At 48.3% G+C, this 12,252-nt stretch overlaps 1 protein-coding gene across 1 annotated transcript in view; it reads left to right on the forward strand.

Moving 5' to 3' along the window:
• The first annotated feature begins 1,039 nt into the window (after positions 1-1,039).
• OPRL1 (opioid related nociceptin receptor 1) overlaps positions 1,040-12,252 on the forward strand; it is a 94,040-nt gene continuing 82,827 nt past the window's right edge. The window contains exon 1 of the mRNA XM_089657478.1: positions 1,040-1,187. The gene's annotated coding sequence lies outside the window, so the exon portion shown is untranslated. The remainder of the gene's footprint in view (positions 1,188-12,252) is intronic.

Here is a 12,252-nt window from a genome sequence, read left to right on the forward strand (position 1 = left end):
ACGCACTGGCTACCGTGAGTATGGGAATGCATCCCAGACGCCGCTTGCAGTGACTGAGCTGCATTTGCAAAAACGCGCCACGGCCAATGTGTACAGCCAGCTGTGATGAGATTAGACATCATCGATGCCTCTGTGCTCCGGCTGGGCCGCCGCGTGCAGATTGCTGGCCGATGATCGCTACCTCCTCTCTGCGTGGAGGCTACTGGGGGGGGAAAGCTGTGTTTCCAACAGTCGTGGCAAAGAAAAAACTCTTCTTCCGACCCCCTGATGAAGTTTAAATAATTAACTGCTTCCCTGCTTGTTTGTCACCCAGCTTTCCCAGCTGCCCTTGAGGGTCCAAACGCGTCAACGTTAACCCTTTATCGTAATCTATGAACCCTTAATGGCTTGACACCGAACCAACCACTCCAAATACTCTCGTTGACTTGAATTACCGTATCTAGTCATGTTAACCCTTGGCTGGCCCAATGGTGCTGGAAACAAGACCACGTCCAATGGGCGAACCCAATTGGGAAGATTAACAGTTTCTTTTCTGCAGCTTATCAAGACGGGGCCAACTTCCCAGATGCCCTTGAAGGGGGGAGGGTTGAAAGTTTGCATTAACCCTTTGGTTCCCACCAAGCTGGGTTCTCTAGGTATTGGTTCAACCCTAGCGAAAGAGGCTGAACCAATATTCCCAGCTGCCCTTGGAGGGGAAAATCTCTGCGTCGAAGAGCGTTAACCCCTTCAAGGGCAGCTACGGTGTCGCTGACGGCGGCGTTGCTGGCCATGAAGGCCACTCTTGGGGAATGGTGGTGGTGGTGGGGGGGGAGCCTTGGTCGGCTTGCAGTAGCAGACCCCTATCACACCTTCGCTTAACAAGTGTGTGTGTGCATGAGATGTGTGTCTCTTCTCCTCCCCTTTCAGCCCAGGTCTGAGGCTGAGCCGGTGCTTTCCTCCCCTCCCATTGTCTGTATAGCACAGTGAGTTAATGCAGAATCCCAGCCCTGCTCTCTGCAGCCAGCTCTCCCTCCCTCCCTGTGTCTCTGCACCCCTCCGGAGTATCGATGTGATTGTCTCCCCCTCTCTCTCTTTCCCTCCCCGGCCAGGGCTCTGCAGCTGTCTCTGTACTGGGGAAAGGTGGAATCAGCATCCAGCATCACCGACCGCAGCATCAGCACCACTTGCAGCATCCTGAGTGTATCAGGGTAAGTCCCATCCTCCTCCCCAATGATAGCTGCGTCACCTCTGAGGTTGTGTTATCCTGGGGTACCCCTCCACCCCCCCCACCTTTTCCCTCCCAAGGCCTGCGCTAGCCACGGTTGGGGGGGGGGATGCTCTGCAGTCGTTCAGCTTGTACCTAGTGCCCTGTTGCTATGAGCTGGTGCAGTGCAATGTCTGGTGACTGCAGTGTGGACAAGATACTCTGCAGCATTGACAATCTATCCCCCCCACCCCACCCCCTCCATCCAACCCAAGCAACTGTCTACCAACTTTTGGGAATTGCATAGGAAGCCCCAATCACTTACAGGGCTTTGCAGCAGTGACCTTAAGTGCGCTTGCTATGGGGGGTATATTGCATCCATAGCAAGGATGGATAGATGATGATTGCTACAGGTTGCAATGGCCAGGCGCATCATTACTGCAGAGAAATCAACCTGTGGCTGAGCATGCTGGGATTTGTAGTTCTACAACTGTTACCCCCCCCCCCCCACCTTCCCCAGCTCATAGGAAAATTAGTGGAATGCATACCCTATTCCTTTTTTTTGGTTGCATCCCCAGCCATGCTGGGACTTGTAGTCCTGAACAGCTACAGGTTGCTTGCAATTTCTACCAAAGCAGGGCTTGTTTAATGAGCAGAGCAATGATGGCGTGTATAGTTCTGTAGCTGCAAAGGCACCAAAGAGTTGTCACCTTTCTTCAGGTTACAGCGGGTGGAACTAATGAAAGATCGTTGCTGGTTGGCCGACATGGTTTTCTGCATTTTGTACATTTCTTATCTTCCCTTTTTTTTGCCTTATGCCAACCTTTATGTCTTGTTTGCCCCCCCACCCCCCAGGGTATGTATGGGAGACGTGAGCGATGGGTTCAGCGGAGTGTCTGCAGATTGTGTTTCAGGCAGCGTCTTGTCTGCATCATTAGACTTAGGTCGGTGCATGTTGCCCAGGTGAATTCCTGCGACAGGTTATACTAGGGGAGATGGAGGGGGGTTGTAGGATCTTTGTTGTAAAAGGCCACCTGCTATGAGGTGACGACTGTCTGGCCGTGACGCTTGCTGGAGATTTGGGAACATAGGTTTGTGTATTTATTACAGACATGACAGCATAGTAAAGACATTTGCACCTAGGGCACTGTATAATCATTGCAGGGTCTTGGCGCGGTCACATAAGTGATGTCACACTTTAGACACGCGGTCATCACATTTATACCCCCCCTCGTCGTCTGTAAAAGGTTAGCAAGCTGAAGGCAGGGGTGACATTCTGGGGTTATGTAAACTGTGTCTGGCTGGGATCAAACATCACCAACAGTCCTCATGTGGAGGAACTGTTTAGCTCTGGTGTTTGTGGACCCATGAAGGCCATTAACAGTTCTTCCTATGATGCTAACATGTTCTGTAGTGCTGTACTGTAATAGGTGGCATGAAATACTAAGGAATGGTAGAGGTGTCCATAGATGGCATGAAATACTAAGGAATGGTAGAGGTGTCCACAGGTGACATGGAATACTAAGGAATTGTAGAGGTGTCCATAGGTGGCATGAAATACTAAGGAATGGTAGAGGTGTCCATAGGTGACATGTAATACTAAGGAATGGTAGAGGTGTCCATAGGCGGCATGTAATACTAAGGAATGGTAGAGGTGTTCATAGAGAGCATGGAATACTAAGGAATGGTAGAGGTGCCCATAGGTGGCATGGAATACTAAGGAATAGTAGTAATATCCATAGGTGACATGGAATACTAAGGAATGGTAGAAGTGTTCATAGGGGGCATGGAATACTAAGGAATGGTAGAAGTGTTCATAGAGGACATGGAATACTAAGGAATGGTAGAGGTGCCCATAGGTGGCATGGAATACTAAGGAATAGTAGTGATATCCATAGGTGGCATGGAATACTAAGGAATGGTAGAAGTGTTCATATGGGGCATGGAATACTAAGGAATGGTAGAGGTGTCCATAGGTGGCATGGAATACTACAGAATGGTAGAGGTGTCCATAGGGGGCATGAAATACTAAGGAATGGTAGAAGTGTCCATAGGTGGCATGGAATACTACAGAATGGTAGAGATGTCCATAGGTGGCATGGAGTACTAAGGAATGGTAGAGGTGTCCATAGGTGGCATGTAATACTAAGGAATGGTAGAGGTGTTCATAGAGGGCATGGAATATGAAGGAATGGTAGAGGTGCTCATAGGTGGCATGGAATACTAAGGAATAGTAGTGATATCCATAGGTGGCATGGAATACTAAGGAATGGTAGAAGTGTCCATAGGTGGCTTGGAATACTAAGGGATGGTAGAGATGTCCAGAGGTGGCATGGAATACTAACGAATGGTAGTAATATCGATAGGTGGCATGGAATACTAAGGGATGGTAGAGATGTCCATAGGTGTCATATAATATACTAAGAAATGGTAGAAGTGTCCATAGGTAGCATGGAATACTAAGCAATGGTAGGGGTGTTCATAGGGGGCATGTAATACTAAGGAATGGTAGAGGTGTCCATAGGTGGTTTGGAATACTAAGGAATGGTGTCCACAGGTGGCATGAAATACTAAGGAATGGTAGAGGTGTCCATAGGTGACATGGAATACTAAGCAATGGTAGGGGTGTTCATAGGTGGCACGGAATACTAAGGAATGGTAGAGGTGTCCATAGATGGCATGGAATGCTAAGGAATGGTAGAGGTGTCCTTAGGTAGCATGCAGTACTAAGGAATGGTAGAGGTGTCCGTAGGTAGCATGTAGTACTAAGGAATGGTAGAGGTGTCCTTAGGTGGCATGCAGTACTAAGGAATGGTAGAGGTGTCCATAGGTGGCATGCAGTACTAAGGAATGGTAGCGATATCCATAGGTGGCATGTAATACTGAAGAATGGTAGAGATATCCATAAATAGCATGGAATACTAAGGAATGTCAGTGAAATCCATAGGTGGCTTGCAACACTAAGGGATGGTAGAGGTGCCCATAGGTGGCATATGAAATACTAAGGAATGGTAGAGGTGTCCATAGCTGGCATGGAACACTACGGAACAGTAGAGATGTCCTATGGTGACATGGAATACCAAGGAATGGTTGAAGTGTCCAAAGGTGGCATGGAATACTACGGAATGGTAGAGGTGTCCATAGGTGGCATGGAATACTACAGAACAGTAGAGATGTCCTGTGGTGACATGGAATACCAAGGAATGGTTGAAGTGTCCAAAGGTGGCATGGAATACTATAGAACAGTAGAGGTCTCCTTTGGTGGCATGTAATGCTAACAAATGGTAAAGGTGTCCATAGGTGGCATGGAATAATATGGAATGGTAGAGGTGTCCATAGGTGGCATGGAATACTATGGAATGGTAGAAGTGTCCATAGGTGGCATGGAATACTAAGGAACGGTAGAGGTGTTCATAGAGGGCATGGAATACTAAAGAACGGTAGAGGTGTCCATAGGTGGCATGGAATACTAAGGAACGGTAGAGGTGTCCATAGGTGGCATGGAATACTAAGGAACGGTAGAGGTGTTCATAGAGAGCATGGAATACTACGGAATGGTAGAGGTGTCCATAGGTGGCATGGAATACTACGGAATGGTAGAGGTGTCCATAGGTGGCATGGAATACTACGGAATGGTACAGGTGTCCATAGGTGGCAAGGAATACCATGGAATGATAGAGATACCCATAGGTGACATGGAACACTAAGCAATGGTAGACGTGTTAATAGGTGGCATGGATTACTAAGGAATAGTAGAGAAATCCATAGATGGGATGGAGACCTATGGAATGGTAGTAAGGTGGCAAGGTGGTAAGGTTGCATATGAAATACTAAGGAATGGTAGAGGTGTCCATAGGTGGCATATAGAATACTAAGGAATGGGAGAGGTGTCCATAGGTGGCATGGAATACAACGGAATGGTAGAGGTGTCCATAGGTGGCATGGAATACTAAGGAATGGTAGAGGTGTCCATAGGTGGCATGGAATACTACAGAATGGTAGAGGTGTCCATAGGGGGCATGAAATACTAAGGAATGGTAGAAGTGTCCATAGGTGGCATGGAATACTACAGAATGGTAGAGATGTCCATAGGTGGCATGGAATACTACAGAATGGTAGAGATGTCCATAGGTGGCATGGAGTACTAAGGAATGGTAGAGATGTCCATAGGTGGCATGTAATACTAAGGAATAGTAGAGAAATCCATAGATGGGATGGAGACCTATGGAATGGTAGAAGTGTCCATAGGTGGTAAGGTATACCAAAGGATGGTAGAGGTGTCCATAGGTGAAGTTGGCCAAATCTTTACTTAAAATACATAGACCTGATTACCTGTGTCTATGTTTTACTTTTTGAGATGCATTTTTTGGGGCAAGAAAAACTTGTTTTACATTGGATTTCGGTCTTTGCTATGCAATAAGGTCTGCTTGGGGCACTAGGGTTTCTGGGTATGCTCAGGACTGCTCTAGCTATTGGAGGCTGTATGATCTGAGCAAGAAGTACTGTAGTGACTGGCCTCAGGTGATACACAGAGATGAACCAAATCCTCCTACATAGGTTGTACCTGTTTATCTGCAGCTCCATCATCCCTACAGCTGTTCAAAGTACAGAATATACACAGCACTACTTAGCTTCAGTAGGCAGGGGGCAGGGATCTGATGCCACACACTGAGCAGCATAGAGCAGGGAGCTGAGTGTAATCTGAGACCAGAGTTAAGGGAATGCTCATACCTCCCACTACACAGTCTTACAAGAAAACATGTATAGCTGAGTCAAGTACCTGCTTTGTACTTTGTACAGAAGCATAGGCGGGGTTATCTCCCGGGCTTGGCAGGTTTCGACATAGACTGTCAGAAGTGACTCAGGCAGAGAGCAGAGGAATGAGAGAGCAGGTAGGAAGCACACTAGATGCTTTAAATTGAGCCAAGTACACGCTACAGAAGGATATACTTTGTTCATTTTTTAATTTCAGAGGTTAACATCCACTTTAAAGGGTCATTATGAGGGTAAGGGGTTAGTATAATGGCCAGGTGACTAGCATTTTTAAGAAAGGTCTCCTTTAAGATGATGGTATATGCCAGGGAAGTGGGTTAAAAGTTAACACTTAACTCTAGGAAGATATTAAAGCATCCTGTAATAATTAAACTAGTATTGAACCCTCAGTTTTTTAAGTTTTTTTTAACACATTGAGTGCAATACAATCAACATTCCCCAGTAAACCCTCTTAAAATTCTTACCCCCAGTGTCAGTGCCCCATCATTGGTATCAGTGGGAGGAATAGTGCCCCATCATTGGTATCAGTGGGAAGAATAATGCCCCATCATTGGTATCAGTGGGAGGAATAGTGCCCCATCATTGGTATCAGTGGGAGGAATAGTGCCCCATCATTGGTATCAGTGGGGGGAATAGTGCCCCATCATTGGTATCAGTGGGAGGAATAGTGCCCCATTATTGGTGTCAGTGGGAGGAATAGTGCCCCATCATTGGTGTCAGTGGGAGGAATAGTGCCCCATCATTGGTATCAGTGGGAGGAATAGTGCCCCATCATTGGTGTCAGTGGAAGGAATAGTGCCCCATCATTGGTATCAGTGGGAGGAATAGTGCCCCATCATTGGTATCAGTGGAAGGAATAGTGCCCCATCATTGGTATCAGTGGGAGGAATAGTGCCCCATCATTGGTCTCAGTGGGAGGAATAGTGCCCCATCATTGGTCTCAGTGGGAGGAATAGTGCTCCATCATTGGTGTCAGTGGGAGGAATAGTGCCCCATCATTGGTGTCAGTGGGATGAATAGTGCCCCATCATTGGTATCAGTGGGAGGAATAGTACCCCATCATTGGTATCAGTAGGAGGAATAGTGACCCATCATTGGTATCAGTGGGAGGAATAGTGCTCCATCATTGGTGTCAGTGGGAGGAATAGTGCTCCATCATTGGTATCAGTGGGAGGAATAGTGTCCCATCATTGGTATCAGTAGGAGGAATAGTGACCCATCATTGGTATCAGTGGGAGGAATAGTGCCCCATCATTGGTGTTAGTGGGAGGAATAGTGTCCCATCATTGGTATCAGTGGGAGGAATAGTGTCCAATCATTGGTGTTAGTGGGAGGAATAGTGCTCCATCATTGGTGTCAGTGGGAGGAATAGTGCCCCATCATTGGTGTCAGTGGGAGGAATAGTGTCCCATCATTGGTATCAGTGGGAGGGATAGTGTCCAATCATTGGTGTTAGTGGGAGGAATAGTGCTCCATCATTGGTGTCAGTGGGAGGAATAGTGCCCCATCATTGGTTTCAGTGGGAGGAATAGTGTCCCATCATTGGTGTTAGTGGGAGGAATAGTGCTCCATCATTGGTGTCAGTGGGAGGAATAGTGTCCCATCATTGGTGTTAGTGGGAGGAGTAGAGCCCCATCATTGGTGTCGGTGGGAGGAATAGTGCCTCATCATTGGTGTCGGTGGGAGGAGTAGTGCCTCATCATTGGTGTCGGTGGGAGGAGTAGTGCCCCATCATTGGTGTCGGTGGGAGGAGTAGTGTCCCATCATTGGTATCAGTGGGAGGAATAGTGCCCCATCATTGGTATCAGTGGGAGGAATAGTGCCCCATCATTGGTATCAGTGGGAGGAATAGTGCCCCATCATTGGTGTCAGTGGGAGGAATAGTGCCCCATCATTGGTATCAGTGGGAGGAATAGTGCCCCATCATTGGTATCAGTGGGAGGAATAGTGTCCCATCATTGGTATCAGTGGGAGGAGTAGAGCCCCATCATTGGTGTCGGTGGGAGGAGTAGTGCCCCATCATTTGTGTCAGTGGGAGGAATAGTGCCCCATCATTGGTGTCAGTGGGAGGAATAGTGCCCCATCATTGGTATCAGTGGGAGGAATAGTGCCCCATCATTGGTGTCAGTGGGAGGAATAGTGCCCCATCATCGGTATCAGTGGGAGGAATAGTGCCCCATCATTGGTATCAGTGGGAGGAATAGTGCCCCATCATTGGTATCAGTGGGAGGAATAGTGCCCCATCATTGGTATCAGTGGGAGGAATAGTGCCCCATCATTGGTATCAGTGGGAGGAATAGTGCCCCATCATTGGTATCAGTGGGAGGAATAGTGCCCCATCATTGGTGTCAGTGGGAGGAATAGTGCTCCATCATTGGTATCAGTGGGAGGAATAGTGTCCCATCATTGGTATCAGTAGGAGGAATAGTGCCCCATCATTGGTATCAGTGGGAGGAATAGTGCCCCATCATTGGTGTCAGTGGGAGGAGTAGTGCCCCATCATTGGTATCAGTGGGAGGAATAGTGCCCCATCATTGGTATCAGTGGGAGGAATAGTGCTCCATCATTGGTATCAGTGGGAGGAATAGTGTCCCATCATTGGTATCAGTGGGAGGAATAGTGTCCCATCATTGGTATCAGTGGGAGGAGTAGAGCCCCATCATTGGTGTCGGTGGGAGGAATAGTGTCCCATCATTGGTATCAGTGGGAGGAATAGTGCCCCATCATTGGTATCAGTGGGAAGAAGCAGGTGCCGAGCAGGTGACCTCCTGTGTTCAAGATGCAGCAGGGCAGCCGCCTGGCACAGGACCCGGAAGCCAGACTCCATTATGAAGAAGCCATTGGTTCCTTTGCTAGGACATTCCGGCTCCCATTGATGAGACCATATCCTGCCCAGCTACTCGGCAGAGTCACACGTGACCAGCGCCCTATAACATGGTACCAGTCTATGTGTGTTACGCAGAGTGTGGTTTCTGCGCAGCGGCCCCTTTAATCCTTCTGGGAATAAAGTCGTTAGAAAATAAGAGTGGGGAAAATGGATCTTCTGGCTGCTTAGTGACAGTTTATTTTATGGCCCGGCACTCTCCCAGGTGCGATGGTTTATTGCAGCCTTTACGCTAAATGCATTAAACAATCAGTTAGAAGGAGCAGCGCGATGGTAGTGCCTGGCAGAGCGGGGCCCAGGTACACCGCATCGTCCTGTTGTGTTCTTCCTGAGGCTTAAAGCCCAATGGAGTTCTCCGTATCGATTATTGGAATGCAGTCAGGTTGCATATACAGTAATAAATAGGCTGCTCTTGTTTTCTTTTCTTTTTTTTTTTTTTTTTTTGCAATTGCTAAGTGCTGCAGCAAAGATACGTTGTGTGTTGGTGAGTCGGACCAAGGCGCGGACACCTAGTCTGATACCCTCCCCCGCACACTGCTCAGTGCAGGGGATTGGAGTAGTGTGCATCCTGGTTTATTGGACGCTGCTCTAATACACAACGCAGTCTCCTGGGGCCTGATACCCCCCCCCCCCGCACGCTGCTTAATGAGTGAGAATGGATGTAAAATGAGGTAATTTTACATCCATATCTTCCACCTTGGATTAATGTAACCATACCTGTGGGATCCCTTTAGAAGATTGGCATCACTGTAGTAGACACACCGACTCCACTGATCTCCACTGGCTTCCGGGTCCTATGCCAGGCGGCTGCCCTGCTGCATGGTGAACACAGGAGGTCACCTGCTTGGAACCTGCTTCTTGCCACTGACACCAATGATGGGACACTATTCCTCCCACTGACACCAATGATGGGGCACTATTCCTCCCACTGACACCAATGATGGGGCACTATTCCTTCCACTGATACCAATGATGGGGCACTATTCCTCCCACTGATACCAATGATGGGGCACTATTCCTCCCACTGATACCAATGATGGGGCACTATTCCTCCCACTGATACCAATGATGGGGCACTATTCCTCCCACTGACACCAATGATGGGACACTATTCCTCCCACTGACACCAATGATGGGACACTATTCCTCCCACTGACACCAATGATGGGGCACTATTCCTTCCACTGATACCAATGATGGGGCACTATTCCTCCCACTGACACCAATGATGGGGCACTATTCCTCCCACTGATACTATTGATAGGAAACTATTCCTCCCACTGATACCAACGATGGGGCACTATTCCTCCCACCGATACTAATGATGGGGAACTATTCCTCCCACTGATACCAATGATGGGGAACTATTCCTTCCACTGACACCAATGATGGGGCACTATTCCTCCCACTGACACCAATGATGGGGAACTATTCCTTCCACTGACACCAATGATGGGGCACTATTCCTCCCACTGACACCAATGATGGGGCACTATTCCTTCCACTGATACCAATAATGGGGCACTATTCCTTCCACTGACACCAATGATGGGGCACTATTCCTTCCACTGATACCAATGATGGGGAATTATTCCTTCCACCGATACCAATGATGGGGCACTATATCTACCACTGATACCAATGATGGGGAACTATTCCTTCCACTGATACCAATGATGGGGAACTATTCCTTCCACTGATACCAATGATAGAACATTATTCCTCCCACTGACACCAATGATGGGGCACTATTCCTTCCACTGATACCAATGATAGGGCATTATTCCTCCCACCGATACCAATGATAGGGCATTATTCCTCCCACCGATACCAATGATAGGGCATTATTCCTCCTACTGACACCATTTATGGGGCATTATTCCTCCCACCGACACCAATGATGGGGCACTATTCCTTCCACTGATACCAATGATAGGGCACTTTTCCTCCCACTGATACCAATGATAGGGCACTATTCCTCCCACTGATACCAATTATGGGGCGCTATTCCTCCCACTGACACCAATGATGGGGCACTATTCTTTCTACTGACACCAACAATGGGCGTTATTCCTCCTACTGGCACCAATGATGGGGCACTATTCCTCCCACTAATACAATGGATGGGGTGTTATTCTCAACACTGACATCAATGATGGGACACTATTCCTCCCACTGACACCAATGATGGAGCACTATTCCTCCCACTGACACCAATGATGGAGCACTATTCCTCCCACTGACACCAATGATGGGGCACTATTCCTCCCACTGATACCAATGATGGGGCACTATTCCTCCCACTGATACCAATGATGGGGCACTATTCCTCCCACTGATACCAATGATGGGGCACTATTCCTCCCACTGACACCAGTGATGGGGCACTATTCCTCCCACTGATACCAATGATGGGGCACTATTCCTCCCACTGACACCAATGATGGGGCACTATTCCTCCCACTGACACCAATGATGGAGCACTATTCCTCCCACTGACACCAATGATGGAGCACTATTCCTCCCACTGACACCAATGATGGGGCACTATTCCTCCCACTGACACCAAAGATGGAGCACTATTCCTCCCACTGACACCAATGATGGGGCACTATTCCTCCCACTGATACCAATGATGGGGCACTATTCCTCCCACTGATACCAATGATGTGGCACTATACCTCCCACTGATACCAATGATGGGGCTTTATTCCTCCCACTGATACCAATGATGGGGCACTATTCCTCCCACTGACCTTAATGATGGGGCACTATTCCTCCCACTGATACCAATGATGGGGCACTATTCCTCCCACTGATACCAATGATGGGGCACTATTCCTCCCACTGATACCAATGATGGGACACTATTCCTCCCACTGATACCAATGATGGGGCACTATTCCCCCCACTAATACCAATGATGGGGCACTATACCTTCCACTGATACCAATGATGGGGCACTATTCCTCCCACTGATACCAATGATGGGGCACTATACCTCCCACTGATAGCAATGATGGGGCACTATACCTCCCACTGACACCAATGATGGGGCACTATACCTCCCACTGACACCAATGATGGGGCACTATTCCTCCCACTGATACCAATGATGGGGCACTATACCTCCCACTGACACCAATGATGGGGCACTATTCCTCCCACTCACACCAACTATGTTACCATTCCTTCCACTGACACCAATGCTGGTGATTGGAGCAGTGGTGGTGGTGTGCGGAGGTGGTGGCGGTGGTGGGGGGAGGGGGTGTTGACCGTTGTTTTAACACACCAACAGCAGCCCAGGTCTCCAGTGGTGTACCACGTCCCCCCCAGTACACCGCTCCAATTGTTAGGAATCTCAATTTAGGCCAACTCCCTCCATGCAATCATCCAGTTCAAAGTACTTTGG

The sequence above is a fragment of the Staurois parvus genome, unplaced genomic scaffold, assembly GCF_062004578.1.
Source record: "Staurois parvus isolate SC_StPar_1 unplaced genomic scaffold, SC_StPar_1.0 ptg001004l, whole genome shotgun sequence".
Taxonomy (NCBI): Eukaryota; Metazoa; Chordata; class Amphibia; order Anura; family Ranidae; genus Staurois; species Staurois parvus.